Source organism: Lissotriton helveticus, chromosome 4_1, assembly GCF_964261635.1.
Source record: "Lissotriton helveticus chromosome 4_1, aLisHel1.1, whole genome shotgun sequence".
NCBI classification, from domain to species: Eukaryota; Metazoa; Chordata; class Amphibia; order Caudata; family Salamandridae; genus Lissotriton; species Lissotriton helveticus.
This window is the reverse complement of record NC_136063.1, coordinates 104,102,374-104,123,768: the sequence shown is the minus strand read 5'-3', so window position 1 is coordinate 104,123,768 and position 21,395 is coordinate 104,102,374. Positions and strand designations below refer to the sequence as shown.

Sequence of the window (21,395 nt, the reverse complement as noted above, 5' to 3'; positions counted from 1 at the left end):
CCCACTGATTCAATCCTGGTCGTTGGTAATGCTGTGCCCGCTGCCGCCCTGCTTCTAAAGTATACTTTATATGGCTAATATAAATAACGTGGACAAGCCCACCTTAAAGTATGGTCACTTTGGGTGACTCAGTAACCTGTAACAGAGTACAGATATCCAGTAGATGTGTAAGAAGACCCCTCACCCACCAACCTAGTTGGTGGTATGCTTCATCATTGGGGTCCCAGCTTGGCTGCCGAGTGCAACCCAGCTGTGCTACGATGCCTGATTACAGTGGTTTTTGTTGATGAGTGGAGTGAGTGCTCTGAGTACTCAATGTGAAGTGAACAAATGTTAAAAAGGTCTCTAATAAATGCCCATGTGAAAAACTTTAATAGAAAGGTCTTAGGACATGATTAAAAATTCAGACGGGATATGGTGAAGGTAAAATTGTGCTTCAATATCCCTTAAGCATAGGTCGACTAGTTTCAGCCTTCTACGTCAATCGTGAGGCTTTCATCAGCACCATAGTGAGATGGCTAAAAAGTGTAAGTAGCCAAGTGAGTGTAATATCAGCACACATACTAGAGTGTGCTGTTAGTGTAGTGGGCAAGCCGTACTTACGGACCCAGTGAAGGTTGGAATCTGTAAAAGAAAGCACACAACGTAAAAAACATACAAGACATGCAGAGTATACTTTCATGTAGCATGTGAATTTCCTTAATTGCATGCTGCGCGTTATATGCTGTGGTCTGTGGGTACTCGAGTCTGAAATAGTCGTAGTGTAAATTCCTCAAAGAGGTATCGTGCACTGGACTTCAGATAAACTCGAAACATCATGCACGGTGACAGGTAATGGCATGCATGATAGTTATGCTGTCGGGTACCATGCTTGGTCACACGAATGCGCCAGTGGCTGTTCGGTCATTCAATGTAGTTAGGTTGAGTGTGAACGTGAGGCTATTATGTCTACTATTATGAGCGCAGGAGCAGCCACGCTAATGCTGGTTTACCTTAAACCCCCACACCCTTGACTTTAATTAAGTGAGGTATTGGTGGATAGAGCGAGGTGAACGCAATTACCAGGTCGTGCTTATGCTAGTATAAAAGAGCATGATGATCGTAGCGCCAACCAATGTGGGGAACATGACAAACAAAAAGAAAGAGAAAGCCTGTTATGAAGTCTACAGAGGCAATATCTCATAGAATAATTTATTTTAAATAGGCAGGTACAGGTAGTACAACTTGTCAACAAGTCCTGTGTGTAACTGACTCTTGTCCTCTTGCTCGCTCCACGTTACATATTCTTTGGAACGTGAAGTCAGCAAGATGACACAGCTGACATATAAAATATTACATAACACATCCCCTTTCTTCAAAATTAAAAATAGAGAAAAAAACCGTAAATACCATATAATGCCCAAGGTAGTACAAAATTACGATTGTACATTTTCAGAAATATAATCTTTTAACCAAACAGGAGGTCTTTTTTCATGCTTAGGCTGCCCGAGATCTAAGGTAGATGTATCTCGATTCAATATGGAGGATCCACCACAATCAACTTCGGAGCTACATGACATTTGCTCCGTGGAATATTCCAAAACATTGTTATATACAATTGCAGGAGAATTCACATTTGCATTGTCAACAGTACAACTATTACACAATAAATCCTCCAAATCAAACAAGTTAGGTACAAAATTAGTGCAAGAAGGCGCCGCATATTTAACAACTCTCTTAAAGTTCTAGACCTTCCCATCAGTAAGACATACAGCATTGTTCATTGTTTCAACCACTTGCAAAGGTTCATAAAAAACTGCTAACCTCTTTAGAAGTTTTACCTGGTTCTTTCACTCTAACCCATTGTCCAACCATAATATTGGACTCTTTTACACCATGTCTAGAAGCATACCACTCCTTGCTCTTGGTTTCAAGAGCATCAGATCTTTCTCTGACAGAATCCTCTGACCAATGTACAATGTTGGATTTAAATAACCATCCAGGCGTGAATTTTGTTCTGGGATTTCTGCTCCGTATAAGAACAAAAGGTAGATAACCTGTAGCATCACAAATTGATACTCTATAAGCCCAAACCATTTTTAAGAATTGAGTTTCCCAATCACCATGTTTAGCAGTCTTTTGAATAGTGTTCTTTATAACCCTGTTAAAGCGCTCAACCATTCCATTACTGTTTGGGTTATACAATGCTGTGGTTTTATGCTTTATTCCTAGTTTGTTAAAGTATTTTTTTGCTTTGTTCAACATAACTTGAACACCATTGTCACTTAAAAGAACAGACGGAATACCTTCCATTTGAAAAGATTGGTCTAGAAAATGAAGAACAGAATTAGTATCCGCTCTACTGACAACTTTAACAATAGGCCATCTTGAAAATAAATCCATTAATACTAAAATGTATTTCTGTTCAGTGCCTACATGACCCATAATGTCAATTGCAGTATGTTCCCAAGGTGTTCTGGGTCTGGACATGACACTTGAAGGAGGTATACACATAACCAAAGATTTGTCAGCAACCTTGCATAATTCCCAGCCACGTACAAATGCTTCTATTTCAGCGTCCATACCTGGCGACCATAATGACGTTTTAACAGTGTGTTTAGAACGAACTATACCAAAATGGCCTTCATGACAAAGAGCAATTATAAGTTAATGTAGATTTTGTTAAGGAATAACACTTTCACCTCTCCAAACATTTTCATCACGAATACTTAACTCAAATCTGACTTCCCAATATGGTTTGAGAATGTGGTTTGTACTTAATTTCCTTGGCCACGATTGTCTAAGATGAGATTTGACTTGACATAAATTTACATCTCTTAAATATTCTTCATCCCATTTCTCTTTAACAATTCCACAATTTCCAAAATCTTGAACATAAGCAATCTGTAAGGCATTCCAGATTTCATCTTCACATTCATCAAGCTGTTTTGACATCCTGGAAAGAAAATCAGCCATACAATTTCTCTTTCCAGGAATACATTCCATTTTGTAACAATAATCTTGTAACCTGATAGCTAATCTAGCAACTCTTGCAGACATTAATAGTGCCTTCAGTAGTAAGAGCCTTGAGAAAAGACTTATGATCACAACGCAAGATGAAATGTTTTCCCCAAACAAACGCTCGAAAGTGATCTACAGCACAAACGCAGGCTAGTGTTTCCTTCTCAATTACTGAGTATTTATCCTGAGTGGGTGACAAAGACCAAGAAGCATAAGCAATTATGTATTCATTACCATTTGGATCAATCTGAGAAAGAAACAGCTACTAAGCCTTTAATGCTAGCATTTGTAGTTATTATGCTATGAGCAACACGGTTAAAACTTTTCAAAGAAGCTACTCTCGTTATACAATCCTTAACCCCTTCAGTGCTAATGACAAGGGTAACTCGTCATGGAGTTTCCATTGATTTCAATGGAAAGTCAATGGAAGTGCATCATGTGCCTTAGCAGCCAAGTGGTTAATATCGTCAAAATCTTGTTGACACTCCAGTGACCATTGAAATTTATTTCTGTTTTTTAACAATTGCCTGATATTATAAATTCTTGAGGAAAAATTCTGAATGTACTTGGAACAGAATTCTGCAAGACCTATAAAAGATCTAACATCATCTTTACATGTTGGAGCAGAAGCACACTTAATAGAATCAATGAGATTAGGTTTTGGTCTAATTCCCTTGCAATCTATAACATGTCTTGAATAAGTGACACTATCACTGGCAAATGTGCATTTGGAATATTCAACAGACAATCCCTTACATTCCAAAACGGACAACACTTCATGTAATGTTTTGTCATGGTCCATTTTGTCTTTTCCCCCAAATTTGGTGTTTTTAATATTAGAAAATAAATGATGCATTAAGAGTTGAAAAACGGCTGCAGCGGATGCCAAGCCAAAAGGCATCCTTTTGAATTGAAAACAACCCTGCGGTGTAACAAATGTAGTGAATTTCCTGCTGTCTTTATATAGTGGAATCTGGTGATAAGCAGCAGATAAATCAATTGTGGAAAACCACTTTGCACCGTCCAAAAGAGCTAACATTTCATTTATTTTAAGCAATGGAAATTGATCAACAACTATGTTCTCATTCAAAAGCCAACACATAGCCTCAATTTCCCATTACTACGTTTGACTACAACTAATGGAGAAACCCATTCAGAAGCCTCTACGGGTTAAATTATATCAGCAGAAACAAGTCTGTCAAGTTCTTTGGCTACATAATTTCTTAAAGCAATAGGGACACTTCTAACCTTATGGATTTTGGGTACTGCATTGTCCTTAAGTATCATTTTGTGCTCAAAACCCTTTAATTTGCCAATGTTTTTGTGAAACACAGAAGGAAATTTTTCTAAAAGTTTTTCACCAACTTTCATGCCCTCATCCCTAACCAAAACCTGCTCAGCAGGGTTCGGGTCCAAAATGATGTGCACATTTTTCTGATCTTTCCATCCAAGGACAGATGGGCCTTTTTTTGTAATATACAATTTGCCATATGAATGGCGATTCTTAAACTCAACTTTAAACCAACGATAACCCAATATGTCGATCTTTTCTCCTCCATAACTTTGGACCAACTTTACCTGTAAACTGTTTCTTCCAGACTTCTTCATTCACAATTGAATAAGGTGAACCAGAATCTGCATAAACTTTTACACGCACTCCCCCAATGTGAATCCAACACTCAGGTTTGTTTTCAATTAGCAAACAACCATCTCTAATGTTTAAAAGTAGGTTTTTTTAAACGGCAACTGAACATTCAGAAATGTGTTCATCATCACTGCTCAATTCACTATCGGAATCAACATCTTCTTGAATACATTTAACCGATTTAGTTTTTCTCCTGCAAGATTTCGTATAATGCCCATAAATACCACATGCACTGCATTTAACTTTCGGACACGATTTTCCAAAAGCCAAATGTTCTCGGCTTCCGCATCTGTAACATTTGGGAGGCTCATTATTAGGTTTATACTTACTCCATCCATCTGATTTCGGTTTAACGTAACACATTTTTTTAGAACTGCACTTGATTTTAGCCACAGTTTTGTTTACCACAGCTTCCGTCTTTAAAGCATTAGCACATCTACTGGATGTTTCGGCCTTGTGGACAATAGCAAGAATGTCATTTAGACAAGCATCACCATTTATCCACAGATGTTCCTGAGTAGCAGGATTGGAAATGTGCATTACTACTTGGTCACGCACTAAATCCTGCAACATCCCACCAAATGCACAATCGACAGCTAATTTCTTTAACTCACAAACATAATCACCAATAGATTCATTTTTGAGCTGTTTCCTCTGAAACAATTTGTAGTGAGTTATGCCAATACACACTTTAGGTGCAAAATAATTATCTAAATTAGCAAGAGCTACAGTAAAAACATTACTACACCACCTTCAACAATAGGTTTGTTCATTTGGTTATACGTTTTAAGACCTTGGGGACCTAAAGAATGTAATAAAATCCGCTTTTTGTGCTGATCTGCCATTTTCCCGTCAGAGTCATCAGTTTCGATAGAATTTCAAAAATATTCTTTCCATTCTTGAGTGAAGGTTCAGTCCCTGAAGACCAAAAGTCTTGAGGAGGGCTAAGCGAAAAGGTTTGTTGACTCAGAGTTTCCCCAAGGACAATACGCAATAATACTGAAGTTACTGTAAAGTGGAATTGTTCAGTGTGATCTTTACTTAGCACTGTCCATACTTCACCACTTACGAAGGAAATGTCAAATACAGAATAGTCTGAAAATGTTATTTTTTTAATGAACAACAACAACAAAAAAATCACCTCAACTTGAAGAGAAGATTCAAAAAGTACGCGTTGACCTGCTGCTTGATGACGATGAGGGAAAATGAAAGGAACGCGCTTAGTATACATTTTTTGTTACCCTCCGTGTGTTGGTTCTATGCAGTGGATTCGTTTTATTACATAAGGTGACCTTCCCATTCCATAATGGCAGCTGTGCGTAAACGTAATGAGCGTAAACATAATGACGCACTACGTTCCTCTTGCAGAACATCTGACACGTAGCATGCAAAGCAGAGAGAACTGTCCGCGAGCATGAATTGCAGCTTTGCTAGGCAGTCCGAGTTTGAACTAGAAGCGTTCGAACCTTGGTAACGGAAGCCCAGGTTAAGGTAAGGATTTTCAATAATAAATTTAAAGATTAGCTGTGTTGCTCACCGGAATGACTGATGCCAATTCTCCGGAAGTTCTACTCAAGCGGTTCCTCTTCGTCTGCCTTCTTGTGCTCTGCACGAAAATGCCACAACAGCTTCAACTCTGCCAAAATTCAACCAAAAGATTTCTTCCTTCCTTTATGCGGTCCTTTTTAAATTCTATCCTCGTCGCCAAAATTGTTATGAAGGCTGCAGAGACAATATCTTGTTGAAGAATGTTTTTTAAATAGGCAGGTACAGGTAGTACAACTTGTCGACAAGTCCCGGTTGTAACTGACTCTTGTCCTCTTGCTCGCTCCACGTTCCATATTCTATGGAACGTGAAGTCAGCAAGAAGACACAGATGACATATAACATATTACATAACAAAGCCTTACTTCAACCCTTAATCAAACGGACATTTAGATCCTGCCAAGGGAAACCTCCCGTAGTTACACACTGTGGGCGTTATATTGAAAGGCAGTGAGTTTAATATGGTGCGCCGTGAAGGCCTGGGGGGCCCGCTCTTACTGAAAATTCATGATAATGCCAGAGAACTTACTTAGTCAAGGATGGATTCCCGCCATTCAAACCTGCATTGGGCTGGTCGGGATCCCGCCGGTAACTGTACTGGTGTACGAGGAGTATTACATCTACTTCCTGGAAGGGGCGTGTCAGCGTCAGACGACATGTACCACGTGGTTGGAAGGCTGGCATGTTAACCTTACTAAACGTGAGGATAGGAGAATCTGCTTCCTGCTTAGTGTAGCGGCAGTGTGAATAATGATTAGTTGAAATAAGGGAGATGCCGGAAAAACATGGAGCATACGATAACTTAATATAGTTGCAATTCAAAGAGATAATACTGTAGAAAGGATGAACTACTGTGTTAGTAAAGATTATAATTAACTAGTGCAAGATCATTGGTGTCAACAGTGTATACAAGTGACTCTTCTGTTCGGAGGTTAAAAGAGTAAAGAGTGCACAACATGCTCCACCCCCCTGGCTCGCAGAGTGGTAACAGCAGATACCAAGCATAGCTTGGTTGGGTGGTTGGTAGGAGGAAGAATGCAATGAAAGTCTTGTGTCAATAAAGTTTGTAATTGACAAAAGTGTATAAAAATGACACTTCTACTCGTAAGTTAAAAGAGTTAAATGTGGACATCATAATTAACCCCGCTGGCTTGTAGAGTTCTAACAACGGGTACCAGGGGAAGACGCAGTTATCTGTGGCGTGGTTGGTAACAAGCTGTGAAATAGATGTTTAGACTGATAGAAGGCTGGAAGAGGGACAAGTGCCATAAGTGCTACCGTAATACTAGAATGTATGAATGGCATTAATAGTAACCTAGTGTACATGATAACCTAGAGTAAGTGGCCTACACCTTTTCCCTATGTCAGTATAAAAATGTCATGTCCATGTGGCTTCAGAGTGTCGTATCATGCTCAATCATGCTCTATGAGGAGAGCTCCATGTGATGTTGTCATTGAGTCCACTAAGATGGGTGGACAGGCAGTAAACCCAATGTTGCTCTTTATCTAGAAGCTGATTTTGTAAGTGGGTGGTACTTTTGTCCATTTGTTCAATTACCACCCAGGTCATGTCGTTGGTGGTGTGGTCAAGTTCTAAGAAATGGTCAGTCATCTTGGTAGTGCTGCGCTTGCAGCGAATGTTGCTTCTCTGCTTGCAAATTCTGACTTTAGTTTTGCGGCTTGTCATCCCTACGTAACGGAGTCCTCAAGGACATGTGATGAGATAGATCATGTTGGCAGAGTTACAGTTCATGTGTTCTCTGATTTGACATGTTTTTCCAACTTCTAGGTTCAACGTTTTTGTGGGTCTCATGAGGTGGCTAACACTGCAATTACCTCAGGGGAAATTAAAGTCAAGGGTGTGAGGGTTGATGGTAAACCAGCATTAGCGTGGCTGCTCCTGCGCTCATAATAGTTCAGCGTTCACACTCAACCTAACTAAACAGAATGACAGAACAACCACTGGCGCATTCTTGTGACCACGCATGGTACCCGACAGCATAACTATCATGCATGCCATTACCTGTCACCATGCAAGATGTTTCGAGTTTACCTTAAATCCAGTGCACGATACCACTTTGAGGAATTTACACTACGGCTACTGCAGACTCAAGAGTACCCACAGAGCACAGCTTATGAGGCGCAGCATGCAAGTCAGGAAATTCACATGCTACATGAATGTATATTCTGCGTGTCTTGTATGTTTTTTACGTTGTGTGCTTTCTTTTACAGATTCCAACGTTCACTGGCTTGCCCACTACACTCAGAGCACACTTTAGCACCTGAGCTGATATTACACTCACGTGGCTACTTCCACTTTTTAGCCACCTCACTATGGTCCTGATGAAAGCCTCACGTTTCAAGTACAAGGCTGAAACTAGTCGACCTATCCTTAAGGAATATTGAAGCACAATTTTACCTTTACCATATCTTGCCTGAGTTTTTAATCATGTCCTAAGACCCTTCTAATAAAGTTTTTCACAAGGGCATGTCTTACAGACATTTAAAAAAAAATTCACTTCACATTGAGTTCTCACAGAGCACTCACTCCACTCACCAACAAAATCCACTCTGCTGTAATCAGGCATCGTAGCACAGCTAGGTCGCACTCGGCAGCCGAGCTGTGACCCCAATGATGAAGCATGCCACCAACTAGGTTGGTGGGTGAGGAGTCTTCTCACACAACTACTGGATGTCTGTGCTCTGTTACAGGTTACTGAGTCACCCGAAGTGACCATACTTTAAGGTGGGCTTGTCCACGTTGTTTATAGTATTATCTTAGGGAAGAGGACTTAGCCTCATTTCTTTTTCTCTTTTCCTCACTCTCTCGTTGTTTTTGACATACTTGATATGGCTCCCAGTTATCTCGTGGCCTGCAGTTTAGTTGGCTTAATGCATTGCATTATCAGATTGTGTGTTACCGTATGATTATTCTGTGAATCATCCATCTAATAGTGGTCCCTTGGTCCATCGCATAGCTATTCTGCGTTTTTCAAGCAGTACCCCAAGTGCAAACAATGTGCGAGCTTCCTTGGGAATTTCTTTGTTGTAACCCAAAAGGGCGACCAAGGGGGTAATATGGACGGGTGTTTCTTTTATGTCCAGCAGCGCAGCGGCCACCGCCGCCCAGTACGCACGAACTCCAGGGCACTCCCAGGCCAAGTGTGTGAAATTAGCTCCCTCTTCTAACGGAGTTATGGTCTTCCTTAAGGCCAAACTTATGTAGCCGCACTGAAGTGTGATAAAGTCTATTGAGGTATTATTTTTTTAAAGTTTTTATTAGGAACAAACTGCAGCATTAAAGACAGTGTACAGACATCCTTGGCAGAGTTACACAAAATTTCAGCATCATATCATAACCATCGGACCTCCAGGAGCACACAGAACTACAATCATTAGTGGCATTACAATTAACACGAGGGTTACATTTGTGTGCACAAGGTCAAAACAGCAAGAGAACATGCTAATGGGTCACATGTAATTACGTACTGTATTCGGCTGCCCAGCGCAGGGCCATCAGCGTGTCATCCTCCCCTCTCAACAATGATTGTCTCTCCCTCCTCAGTTCCACCATAGGTGATATGCAGATCTCACCCCTATATTTGTTCGAGTGCCCCCACTATGATCCCATTTTTGTGTGCACCCTCTCCCTTTATACACTGTTTTTTTCGGCCATCATGGCACAGTCCGTGTCTTTTAGCCCAGTCACGTAAGTGCGGTACAGTATCCACCACCCACTTCTGGGTGATGTTCCGTTTTGCTATGCTCCAACCCATTGTAGCCCAATACTGCTCCGCCTGTGAGAGGTCAGTTGCTTCCCAAATATTAAGGAGACATAGTGTGGGAGAGGGGTGTATGGATTTGTCACAAGTTCTGACCAGCTGTCGGGTGACGTCTTTCCAGTATTGTTGTATATGGGGGCATTTCCGAAGGATGTGTATGAATGCACCAATCTGGATACAGTGCCGGAGGCAGAGTGGGTCAGGCCTCCTACCTATCCTGAATAACAGTGTGGCGTCAAAATATACCCTGTGCAGAATCTTGAGCTGGACCAGGCGAAGTCACATTGGAATCGCCACCTCCTGGGGAGAGGCTAGTGCCTCTGTCCAGTCCTCGTCAACTCCCCCAAGTCAACCTCCCAGCTCAACCATAGTTTCAGCATTGGGTCGGTCCGCTTATCAACCAATTTCTTATACGGGTGGGAAATAGCCTTACAGTGGGCCCAGCAATAGTCTGTCCTCTAGCGGTGAGGACTCCGGGAGGGGGTGTCCTTCGGGAGGGCCGAATCAATGGCATGGCTAATAGAAGGTATTGAAAAGCCTCTGACCGGTGCTAATTGATACTTAATTTGGAGGTACGCGAACATTGCCTTTTTTCCTTTAATCCACATATCCCCCACTGTAGAGATCCTGATCATGTTCCATTTATCAAACCTCGAATAGCCTCCTTTACCCATTAGACCATGATCAGTGCGAAAGCTGGGGTCGTCATGTGGGCCACACACCCATCTGTTAATGGCTGTTAGTTGCGAAGCCTGATAGTAGAGGCGCATGTCCGACAGTCCAAGACCCCCGTAGTACCACCTCATAGTGAACTTATTCATGGCTATGCGGGGTGGTCTGTTCTCCCACAGCAATTCTCGTACTGCCCTTCAATCTGCAAAAAATAAGAATTGGGAACTGGATTGGGAGTATTTTGCAGGGCATAGAGAAAGGGGGGTTAGGTGAGCATTTTGAATAAGGACGCCCGTCCCAGAAGTGTAAGGGCAAGTGCCCTCCAATGGGTGACGTCAGATCAAAATCGCTGAAGAGGCCCCAAAAGATTTCGTTCGAAAAATAGCGCCCCATCAGGTGTAATAAAAATGCCCAAATATCGAAAACCCTGGGTAGCTACTGGGATGTCGTACCCTCGAGGATTTTGTGGTGGGTCACCCCAGAGTGAGTACATCTGGGGTGTGGATCAGTTTATCTGGTACCCTGAGTGCGCCCCAAATAAATGAAATATGTGTAACACCCAGCGTAACGAGCGTGCTGGAGAGGCGAGATAAAGTAAAATATCATCTGCATAGAGTGATATGCTGTCTTCATGCTCGCTCGTACATTTAATGCCTCTGATACCCGGGTCACCCCTAATTCAAACTGCCAGTGGCTCCAGCACCATGGCAAAGAGGAGCAGTGACAGCGGGCATCCTTGACTTGTGCCAGGACAGAGAGGAAAAAAGATGGAGCGATAGTTGTTCACCGAGACATGCGCCGTGGGTTGTGTATATAGTAGTCTGATCCACCCAATCAGTTTTGGGTCCAAACCCCATGTGGGTCAGTACAGCAAACAGATACTCCCAAGCGATAGTGTTAAATGCCATTTTGGCAGTGAGCGCAAGTAAAATCCCTTCTTCCTCGAGTGTCTATACGCCCTAATGCACCGTGTACTCGACGCAGATTCTGTGCCGTATTCCAACCAGGCATAAATCCCGACTGGTCAGGATGAATCAAGTCATTGAGATAAGGGAGCAAGCGATTAGCCAGCAATTTGGCCAGAATTCTGGCTTCTACCGTGATCAGCGATATGGGCCGACATGATGCGCAATCGTTCGCCACTTTACCGGTTTTGTGAATGACTACAATGGTGGCCGCACAAATATCAGCCAGGAGAAGCTCAGATTCATAGCATTCATTATATAAATTAAGCAGATGAGGCACCAACTTTAGTGCCATGAATTTGAGAAGTTCGATAGGGAGTCCGTTAGGACCATTTGCTTTACCGGCATGAATATCCTGCATTGCCTTCTGGATCTCTGTCACAGATATGTACTTCTCCAATGCCTCTCTACCCTGCTGAGTGATACATGCTACCTCTACAGTGGCGAGGAGATCCGCTGCCATTGATGCTTGCAAAGCTTGCGGAATTCTGTATTGTAGTGTAGTTCCTATATCCCTAATAGGCTCCGCGCATTAGAATAACATACACTATAGATTTGACATAGGACTGAGGTCAGTATGTCTCTATCGAGTATATTAAGCTTAATTGTGTGTGTGCCAGCTAACTCAGAGGTCACTAGAAACTTTCTTGAATAAATAGGAAGGTATTAGTCTCTGACAACCGCATAAACAGGACAACTTTGTTTACCCTAGAACCGGAACAATATCTTCAGAGTCGTGGAAACAATAGATAACTATTTCACTCAGTCAATCGTGCATGCTTTGTTTTTACAGAGTTGCATAGAAATAGAGAGACAGGCATTTCAATAAGAAGGGGTTTATTGAACAGTCTTATTTCTCATGCAAGAGATATGAACAGCTACAATCGTTAGACAAAGTGCGAAGTACAATGCGTACAGCGTAAACAGTAATATAAAATAATACTGTAATAGCATTGTCTGTTGCTATGACATATATAAAAATACATACATAAATAACACAGGCAGAAATACTCAGTAGGTGCTTCTAAATAATCCAACCCCACTGTACCTAACCTAAGACTAGTACTAGGGAAATTGTAGGTGCTGTTTTAGCATAGGTTTAGTTTTGCCTAGTTTTGCCAAAGGTTTCTCTAGGTTCTAATCAGCTCCATACCTTAGAATGAGAGAGGTTGGTATCTCTTTCCCAGACTCGATTTCCCAACACCCCGCAAGGGGAGTCAGAAACACTGGAGCTGGATTCTCTGCAGGAGGGTGGCAGCGTTGAGTCAGTGCGTCAGCTGGGAAGTTGGCTTCCTTCGGTACTTGCTGTGGTGAGCAAGTAGGTAGTTGAACTGCACCGAACCACACCGTGCTTTGCCGTAGCAAGTGAAGGTATATTTATACCTTGAAGGTGTTTTGGAATGCCAGTATTGACGTAGAAGTTGGGCATATGGACGTCATGAATGAACCCCTAAGGAATAGATGTTCATGCATAATAAATGAGTTCTTGGAGAAATCAATATCCAGGCAAGGGGAAGTCCCTAACGGATGGAAGTAGCCATGCCTGTATTTGGGTAGCATGGACTATGCCTAAATAAGGACTGGATTTATATGCCTATATAAGGGCAATGGGAAATGTACCTATATAACGGCATGAAACTGGAAATTGATATGGAATCTAAACGGTACACAACACCCACTCCACTTTCTTATGCACAACGTTACTAAATTCTAAACATGATAACATATCTAAAATATATCTATACATGAAGTGCTAAAAACATGTCCAAAAATACATAACAAATGCATTAGAACTGGTTGGAAGCATAAAAATGCATTGGTGCTGTACACATTAAAGCAATGTTTCATTCTAAGCATATATTCACATTTGAATGCTAAGTGAATGAATCATGAAAATATACATTTATGAAATGGCTCATAATACAGAAGAAAAAGAGGGCCGAAACCATTTCATGACAGATTACATAAAACTATTTGTATTTGGACAAGGTCATATATTGTCTCTGGAAGTATTCAAAGAATTCTTGTTCTCTCTGAATAGTTCTACTATAAGCAGATTACTTGTGCCAAAAAATGAAAAATACAAATTTGGAAAAACAAAATTAATCATAGGTAAAAGTTCCAAAGTTTGTATTTTTTTTTGAAAAATTAAGGTCAAATTCAAATTCTCTCAGAACACTGTGTGCCAAATTCAAAAGTCAGTGTTAGGACTTAGAGAAAACATGAAATCTTCTATGTCTGCATTGGTCGCATCAGCAATGTTTGTATTGGATGGTACCGGCGCGCCTCTTTCCTCTCGTACCTCAGCATCAGCATTTTGCGTCTGTGAGATCTCAATGAATGCCGTCATCAAAATTGGTAGCCTCTGGGGACAACACAGAGCATGGGCCGTTACCGGGTCCAGCAAAGTATCAACATCTGTTGGCATGACTGATGGGAGTGTCAGACAGGTGTCTAGCACGCATTCTTCTCCGCATAGCAGGCAGCGTAGAACAGGTAAGATGCAATCTTGCCAGATTGGTCTGAATGACAGAAACCATGTGGTATTTCATTCTCGTAGACAAGTTAGTTCCAACATTTGGATAATGCGCTCACGACACTTCATCGCCAGTAGAGTTGTCTCCATGGAGAACTGAGTGTCGCTGGTGAATTGGCTTCCAATATCGTAGCAGTAGGAGCAAATATAGTATCCCTGCAATGAGTCACAAAAGGAGGACAGTCCGCCAAACACAGCGTGCACGAAGTTTGGAAGGATTTAGAGGACTGCTTCAAAAGGTGCTAACAGTCAGTAAAATACGGTCTTAAATACATTTATAATACCGCTCGTATCAGACATGTTTAAGATACGACTTAACATTTCTGAGAAATGTATAGGGCAGTTTGTATTCAAAAGGGCATGTATCTCGGCAGAAGTACTTGCAATTTGTAGATCATAGGTTTCTTTGGCCGAGGTCAGTGGCACAGTTTTTTGCAAAAGAATGGCTTTCATTCTGCTTAGAGTATCAATTTGTATAGAAGGGATGTTCAGTGAAGGCCAAAGTGGCGACTCTCTGACTGTCTTGGTTTTTGGAAACAATACTTTCATACAGCAAGTGACCCTGGATGACACAGTTACTAGATATGGTATACCTGGCAACATGCCCCAGCAGCTGTGATCGTTCAACATGAGGTAAATTCCATTTGAAAGTTGGCCAAAAATTGGATCAATCACCGCAGCTGGTGAACCTTGCAGGTGGCAGGATAAATTGTTAGAGGAACCATTGCAGGCCCCGTGTAGGTTAATACCCTGACAAAGGAGAGAACCTGTTGTAATCAAAAAGAGAGCGAACTAGAGAGGCTAGTCCGTTTCCCCAGTTTATATGTTAGCAATCAATGAGAACTAGCTCTGGTTTAAATTGTTTGTATGTCTGCGGGTGGAGGAAAACCATTAGGTTTTATGAAGGCCCTCACCCACCAACCTAGTTGGTGGCATGCTTCATCATCGGGCCCCACCCGAGGTACCGAGTGTACCTCAGGTGTGCTTCAACGCCAGATTACTGCAGAGCAGGTTTTTTGGTCCATGAGTGTGCTGTGAGTGTGCTCTGAGTGAGGTTTAAAATACTGTCCTGGGTGTCCCAAAGACTGTTTTAATGGTGGGCTCCAGGCAGTCAATAAAAACAAAGGCTTTCGGATGTGCACGGTAGGCTTATGGCCTCCGACGTCCTGTGCGGTCAACTAGTTACAGCCAGGCCTTTTCTTCTACTGGCTTTCGTCAGGACCTTGTATGTGTAGGGTGTTACAGGGGTTTGTATGAGTTTGTTAGTGCCCTGTGTGTAAAGCACACGCTACGGTGCTTATATGTGCAAGAGGTGTTTCCTTCCTTGTGAGCCTCTGCCCGGACAACAGGTTCATTGGGGGCTCAGCAACATCGCGCAAGTGCACATGGTCCTGGCCCCCGGCTGAGCTCCATGCTGAGTTGTTCGCTAAAATCAGGTGTACAACTCGAAAGGAAACACCTCTTGCACATATAAGCACCGTAGCGTGTGCTTTACACACAGGGCACTAACAAACTCATACAAACCCCTGTAACACCCTACACATATAAGGTCCTGACGAAAGCCAGTAGAAGAAAAGGCCTGGCTGTAACTAGTTGACCGCACAGGACGTCAGAGGCCATAAGCCTATCGTGCACGTCCGAAAGCCTTTGTTTTTATTGACTGCCTGGGGCCCACCATTAAAACAGTCTGTGGGACACCCAGGACAGTATTTTAAACCTCACTCAGAGCACACTCACAGTACCCTCACAAACCAAAAAACCCGCTCCGCAGTAATCTGGCGTCGAAGCACACCTGAGGTTCACTCCGTACCTCGGGTGGGGCCCGATGATGAAGCATGCCACCAACTAGGTTGGTGGGTGAGGGCCTTCATAAAACCTAATGGTTTTCCTCCACCCGCAGACATACCAACAATTTAAACCAGAGATAGTTCTCATTGATTGCTAACAAAGGAGAGAACCTCTCAGTGCGTTTTCACAGTTTGATCAGCTAAGAAACACTTCACGTCCCCCACTCCAATATCTGCGTGTGTATGGTAAATCCCAGGATGTCTTGATGTATTTTTTACCCAACCTTTCACATTTGCCCGCTGGTACGTGTTTTAGGCACTACTGAAAATGGAAAATTGTAACAGGCAGAGTGATTGTTCCATGTAATATCCATTCAGTAGCTGGTTTTTCTGCTACCGTAAATGGCAATCTTTCCAGTTTTTCAATGCTCGGCACCGTATAGTCTGCTCACCTTTGTGCCAATTTGATCTGTTTATCAGTGAGATTGAATTCTGAAAACAGTGACCTAGTATTGATTAAATGCCAAGGCACATAGCCTGAACAAAGGTTTTGCAACGTCCAGCCTAATAGCATAATAGAACGTAGCTGAGACTGACCCTGTTGCACAATGAATAAGTCTTGTTCCATGATGTCTATGGCAGAAGACACTATGCTGTCCAATGAATATATCCTGGATGACAGAGTCGTTAACCCACAGAGAGAGATTTCTCTAAATTAATACGATCAATTTCTCATGTTCGTTCTGCAGTTTCTGCATGCGTAAACTTCCATATTTCGTTATATGCAGCATATATACCGGCATATTTGAAAAGTTTTTGACGTGGTTTTCTTGGTCCTAGCAAAAATTTCCTACGGTCTGCACCATCTTTAAGTAAAGATAAGTGTTGCTTTACATCCTTCAGTTTAGATCTTTGTAGCCAATCAAGGCAGAGCTTCCCTACACTGTATGTTGTTACTATTCCAGGATGCTGGCTTTGAACATATTTTGGGTCTGGCCTATTGAATGTGAAACCCTGTGTTTTGTTCAGGAATCTATCTTGACAGTTGTTTGTATCTGTGGGCCAGATCAACCATTTATTCCAATATGGATCTGTTCTGTTGTGATGCAAAATAGTATGTATGTCGACCTCCCACTCGGAAGTGTCATCACTCTCAGGTGTATGTATGTATGGACGGATTGTTCAAGTCTTGGATCTTTTTTTTTTTTAAATCTTTATTTGTAATTTTCCAAAAGAAATACAAAAACAAAAAAGAAGCATACATTTTGCAGTATATAGCTGAGTCAAGTGATGCCATTAAAGTCACATATACAACAATCATAACAATTCGAGCACAGTCAAAGGACACTACTAAAGCAGGGGAGATGGAGCGCGGTGAAACAATAGTACAACAGTCCCCAAATCACTGCATAACCAGCAGGGAGGAGGTAGAAGCACAGTACATCAAACAATAAAGGTCAAGGGCCGAGAAGCCGTGTTTCCCACCACCTCTCAACCATACCCTCGGGGCCATTGCAGAAGCGGGAGGGGGTTGGGTACCATCTACTGCGCCAGCAACATATGTGCGGTATGGGCCCCAAATGTCGACAGGTCTGGATGCAGAGGGGACCATGGCTGAGTATTCAGTACTGTTAGTATTGCATTGCGCCGAACTCCGGAGCCAGGAGCTGTGTAATGGGGGGCGTCGGTCACACCACCGTAGAGCCACTTCTCGTTTAGCCAATAAGAAACTTAGCGCCGCCAATTTACGTACAGCCTTCGGGAATTCGGCCACATATCCCAGAAGGGCAATCTCAGGTATCGGAACCAGGTTTAAGTACAGCATGTCACTAAGTGTGGTGTGGACCTGGGAGCAATAACCATGTAGTTCGGGACAGGACCATGAAAGGTGTGCAAAATCTGCAAATGGACCGCCGCACTTAGGGCATGTATGGGAACGTGATGGGTCTATTCTGTGAAGTGTCGCTGGAGTGAAGTACAGTAAATGTAAATGTAAATTGATACTTGTATAGCGCACTACTCACCCACAAGGGTCTCAAGGCGCTTGTACGAATACCGCTGTGGAACCCATCCTGGCTTTCCCTGTGGGGTGTCCACTCATGGGCACCCCCAAGGTAGAGGCCAGGCATCCTTAGAGTTGTGGGGGCCGTTGAGGAGATTAAGCAAGCTATTGCCCAGAGTTGCAGAGTGGGACTCCATGATTGGAATAGGCACCAAGGCGAGAATTATCAGGTCCGTGGAATTTTTGAGCCCAAGACCCGCCGAGGCGGGGAATTGAACCCTGGTCCCGGGCTAGACCTCTGCATCAGGGTCTGACGCTCTAACCATTGAGCCACACTTCTCCACAGTCTGCGTAAGAATTTGAAATGTAAAAGTTTGTGTTTACTATTGAGAGAGATGTCTTTTGTTGCTTTGCAGCACCAATGCCACTGGTCATCTGTAATGGTTTTTCCCAAATCCGCCTCCCAGGCGGCACGTACCACATGGTCTCTGGAGGGGAGGAGGTCACAGCACATTTGATATAGCTTAGATCCTAAATGAGTGCCCAAAGTGTGTTGAATAATGAAGGTGAGGGGAGTCATCTCCTCGGGAGGAAGTGGGAACGAAGAGAAAGATGCGCGCAGGAGCGAGCACAGTCTGGTCAAGACAAATGAATCCATGAATGTCCGCTCCATAAAGCGGTGATCCTCTGTAAGCGTGAACGCATGACCGTCAGGGAACAGATCTCCAATGGCAGCAATATGAAATTTGGACAACGTGTGTTGTACCACTGATTCTCCAGTGATTGGTATCCAGGTGGAATTGGGCAACGGAAGGTTCGGGGAATACAGCTGAGGAAAGCCGACAAGGCGGCCAAGTCTACCCCATGCCCAGCAGGTCGATGAAACAGTTTGGATGTCTCGTGTATCTCTAGGGAGGCCCGACGGCAAGGTGGTAGACAGCGATCCCGGTAAAACCAAATCGGCCTCCGGCCTTAGGTAAGGGATCCGGGCGTCCGGGTGGAACCATGGGTGCGCGTAGGAGCACTGTGCCTCCAGAAAGTAAAGATAAAAATCAGGAACGCCAAGGCCCCCTCGCTCATATGGGAGCGTCAGTACTCGCCAGGACACTCGCGGCGACTTATTCCCCCACACCAGTTTCAATAATAGCGAGCGTAGTTGTGTGAAATTATTTTCTCGTGAGGGGCACGGGTATATTATTGAACAGGTATAAAAACCGCGGTAATACTATCATTTTAATGATGGCGATACGCCCGACCATAGATAATGGCAGCCGAATCCATCGCTCAACCTGTCCTTCCAGAGCTGTGAGCGCCGTGCCGTAGTTTTGTCTAATAATGGATTCGTGTCTAAATGCACATGGATGCCCAAGTATTTCACAGAGTCTCGGCTCCATGCCAGGGGGAAGGGGCATGACCACTCAACCGTACTGGGCGTGAGTGGGAATACAACGGATTTATGCCAGTTACCACGGAGGCCTGAGTACTTGCCAAATCTGGTGATTTCTAATAGCAACGGCTCAAGATTGGACTGGGGCTGTCGGACATAGAGGATGGTATCATCCGCATAAAGCGAAATCAAGAGCGGTCCCGTCCTAAATTGGAGGCCTCTGTGTAAATGTTTCTCTTGGAAGTGCCGGACCAGCGGGTCCATCGCCAATATGTACAAGAGCGGCGACAGGGGACAACCCTGTCGCGTACCTCGCGCCAGGCGGAACTGCGCAGTGACCGTTCCATTCAGGCGTAGTCTAGCCACACGGAGTGTATACAATAACTCCACCGTATTAACTAAACATTCAGGTATCCCCATACGGCGCATCACCGACATGAGAAAAGGCCACTCTAAAGAGTCAAATGCTTTCTCGGCATCCAGTAGTATCGCCGCCGCCGGGACATCAGGGTCAACACGATGCAGAATGGAAAAGAGGGTGCGAAGGTTGAGAGAAGTGGAGCGGTGTGGGACAAAGCCAGATTGGGCAGGGGAGATTATGTATTCCATTAGGAGCGAAAGGCGGATGGCGAGTACTTTCGCCAGAATTTTGTAATCTAGGTTCAGTAAAGATAGTGGTCGATAAGAGTCGCAGAGAGTGGCATCCTTACCCGGTTTGGGGAGCAGCACGATGACTGCCTCCCTGAGTGTAGGGGGCAGACAACCCATTTCCAGTGCTTCCGCATATACTTCCACAAGGCGGGGGACCAATAAATCCTTATAGGCTTGATAAAAGTCGGCCGAAAACCCATCCAGCCCAGGAGCCGAAGACCCCCTCATGGAGTCTATGGCCTCCACCACATTGTCCGGTGTAATGGGATCCGCCAGAAAGTCAATCATCCATTTATCTAAGTATACCATTGCGATCTCATTGAGATAATCACCACGGTCAGCGGCGGCGGCTGTTAGCGTAGATGTGTACAATGTAGTGTAGTAAGATAAAAAGGCATCACAAATCTCGGGGGTAGTGTGTAGCGTGTCTCCTGCAGAATTTCTGAGGGTCGTTATGTAGGAAGAGGCACGTGGGGGCGAAGTAATTGTGCCAGCACTTTTCCAGGTCGGTCGCCCTCCCCATACTACCTGGCATTGTGTGACCTAGTCAGGAATCTGAGCTCTCTATCGGCTTCCTCCCTAAACTCCATCAGCAAATGTAAGCGCTTAAGGTCCCCCTCCGCGGTGTGTAGTCGGAGTTGCTCCGCCTCCAGTGTCGCTATGTCGCGCTCAAGCCGTGAGAGGGTCGCACGTATAGCACGCAGCACACCAGTATGTGTAGCAATGCAGACTCCCCTGATGGTTGCCTTAAAGCCCTCCCAGAGGACAGCCCAGGTGTCAACTGTGCCTGTGTTGAGTTCAAAATATTCCTCAATGGCGTCCCTAATGGTTTCAGTGAAAACCGGATCTGACAAAGCCCTCCCAGGGAAGCGCCATTGCCGCTCATACCCCCCCGCCCGAGGGACCCGCAATCTAAGCTCTATAGGTGAGTGGTCTGACAGTGTACGGGGGAGTGTGAGGAGTTCTTCTACCCATCCAACCACCTCCGGGGAGATACGCCAATAGTCAAGTCTCGTCCATGTGTCATGGAACCCAGAGTAGTGGGTATAAGCAGGGGTAGAGGTGTGCAGCTGTGTCTCAACGTCTACGAGAGAAAAATGTGAGCATATGTCTTGCAAAACGGGGCGTGAGTGAGGCCTGGTGTCCGGGGTAGCTACAGTACTATCTCTCGTAAAATTAAAAAGGAGGTTGAAATCACCACCAAGTAGCAACAAATCTGGCTCCGACTGTAATAGGCGGAGCTGGAAGTCATTGAAAAAAGTAGGGGTGTCAGTGTTAGGGCCATAAATACCAGCAAGCATGACCCTGTGGCCCAGGAGGGTCCCCGAGATGATAACATATCTGCCTTCTTCGTCAATGACGGAGTGAGTGAGCACAAAAGGTATCCGCTTGTGTATACAAATAGCCACCCCCCTAGAATATC

The 21,395-nt window shown here is 43.8% G+C and overlaps 1 protein-coding gene and 1 long non-coding RNA gene across 2 annotated transcripts in view; one reads left to right on the top strand and one right to left on the bottom strand.

Moving 5' to 3' along the window:
- Positions 1–21,395, bottom strand: part of LOC144828402 (uncharacterized) — a 121,036-nt gene that overhangs the window by 71,691 nt on the left and 27,950 nt on the right. The window lies entirely within an intron of this gene.
- Positions 6,045–21,395, top strand: part of LOC144828401 (NFX1-type zinc finger-containing protein 1-like) — a 1,040,362-nt gene continuing 1,025,011 nt past the window's right edge. The window contains exon 1 of the mRNA XM_078686524.1: positions 6,045–6,136. The gene's annotated coding sequence lies outside the window, so the exon portion shown is untranslated. The remainder of the gene's footprint in view (positions 6,137–21,395) is intronic.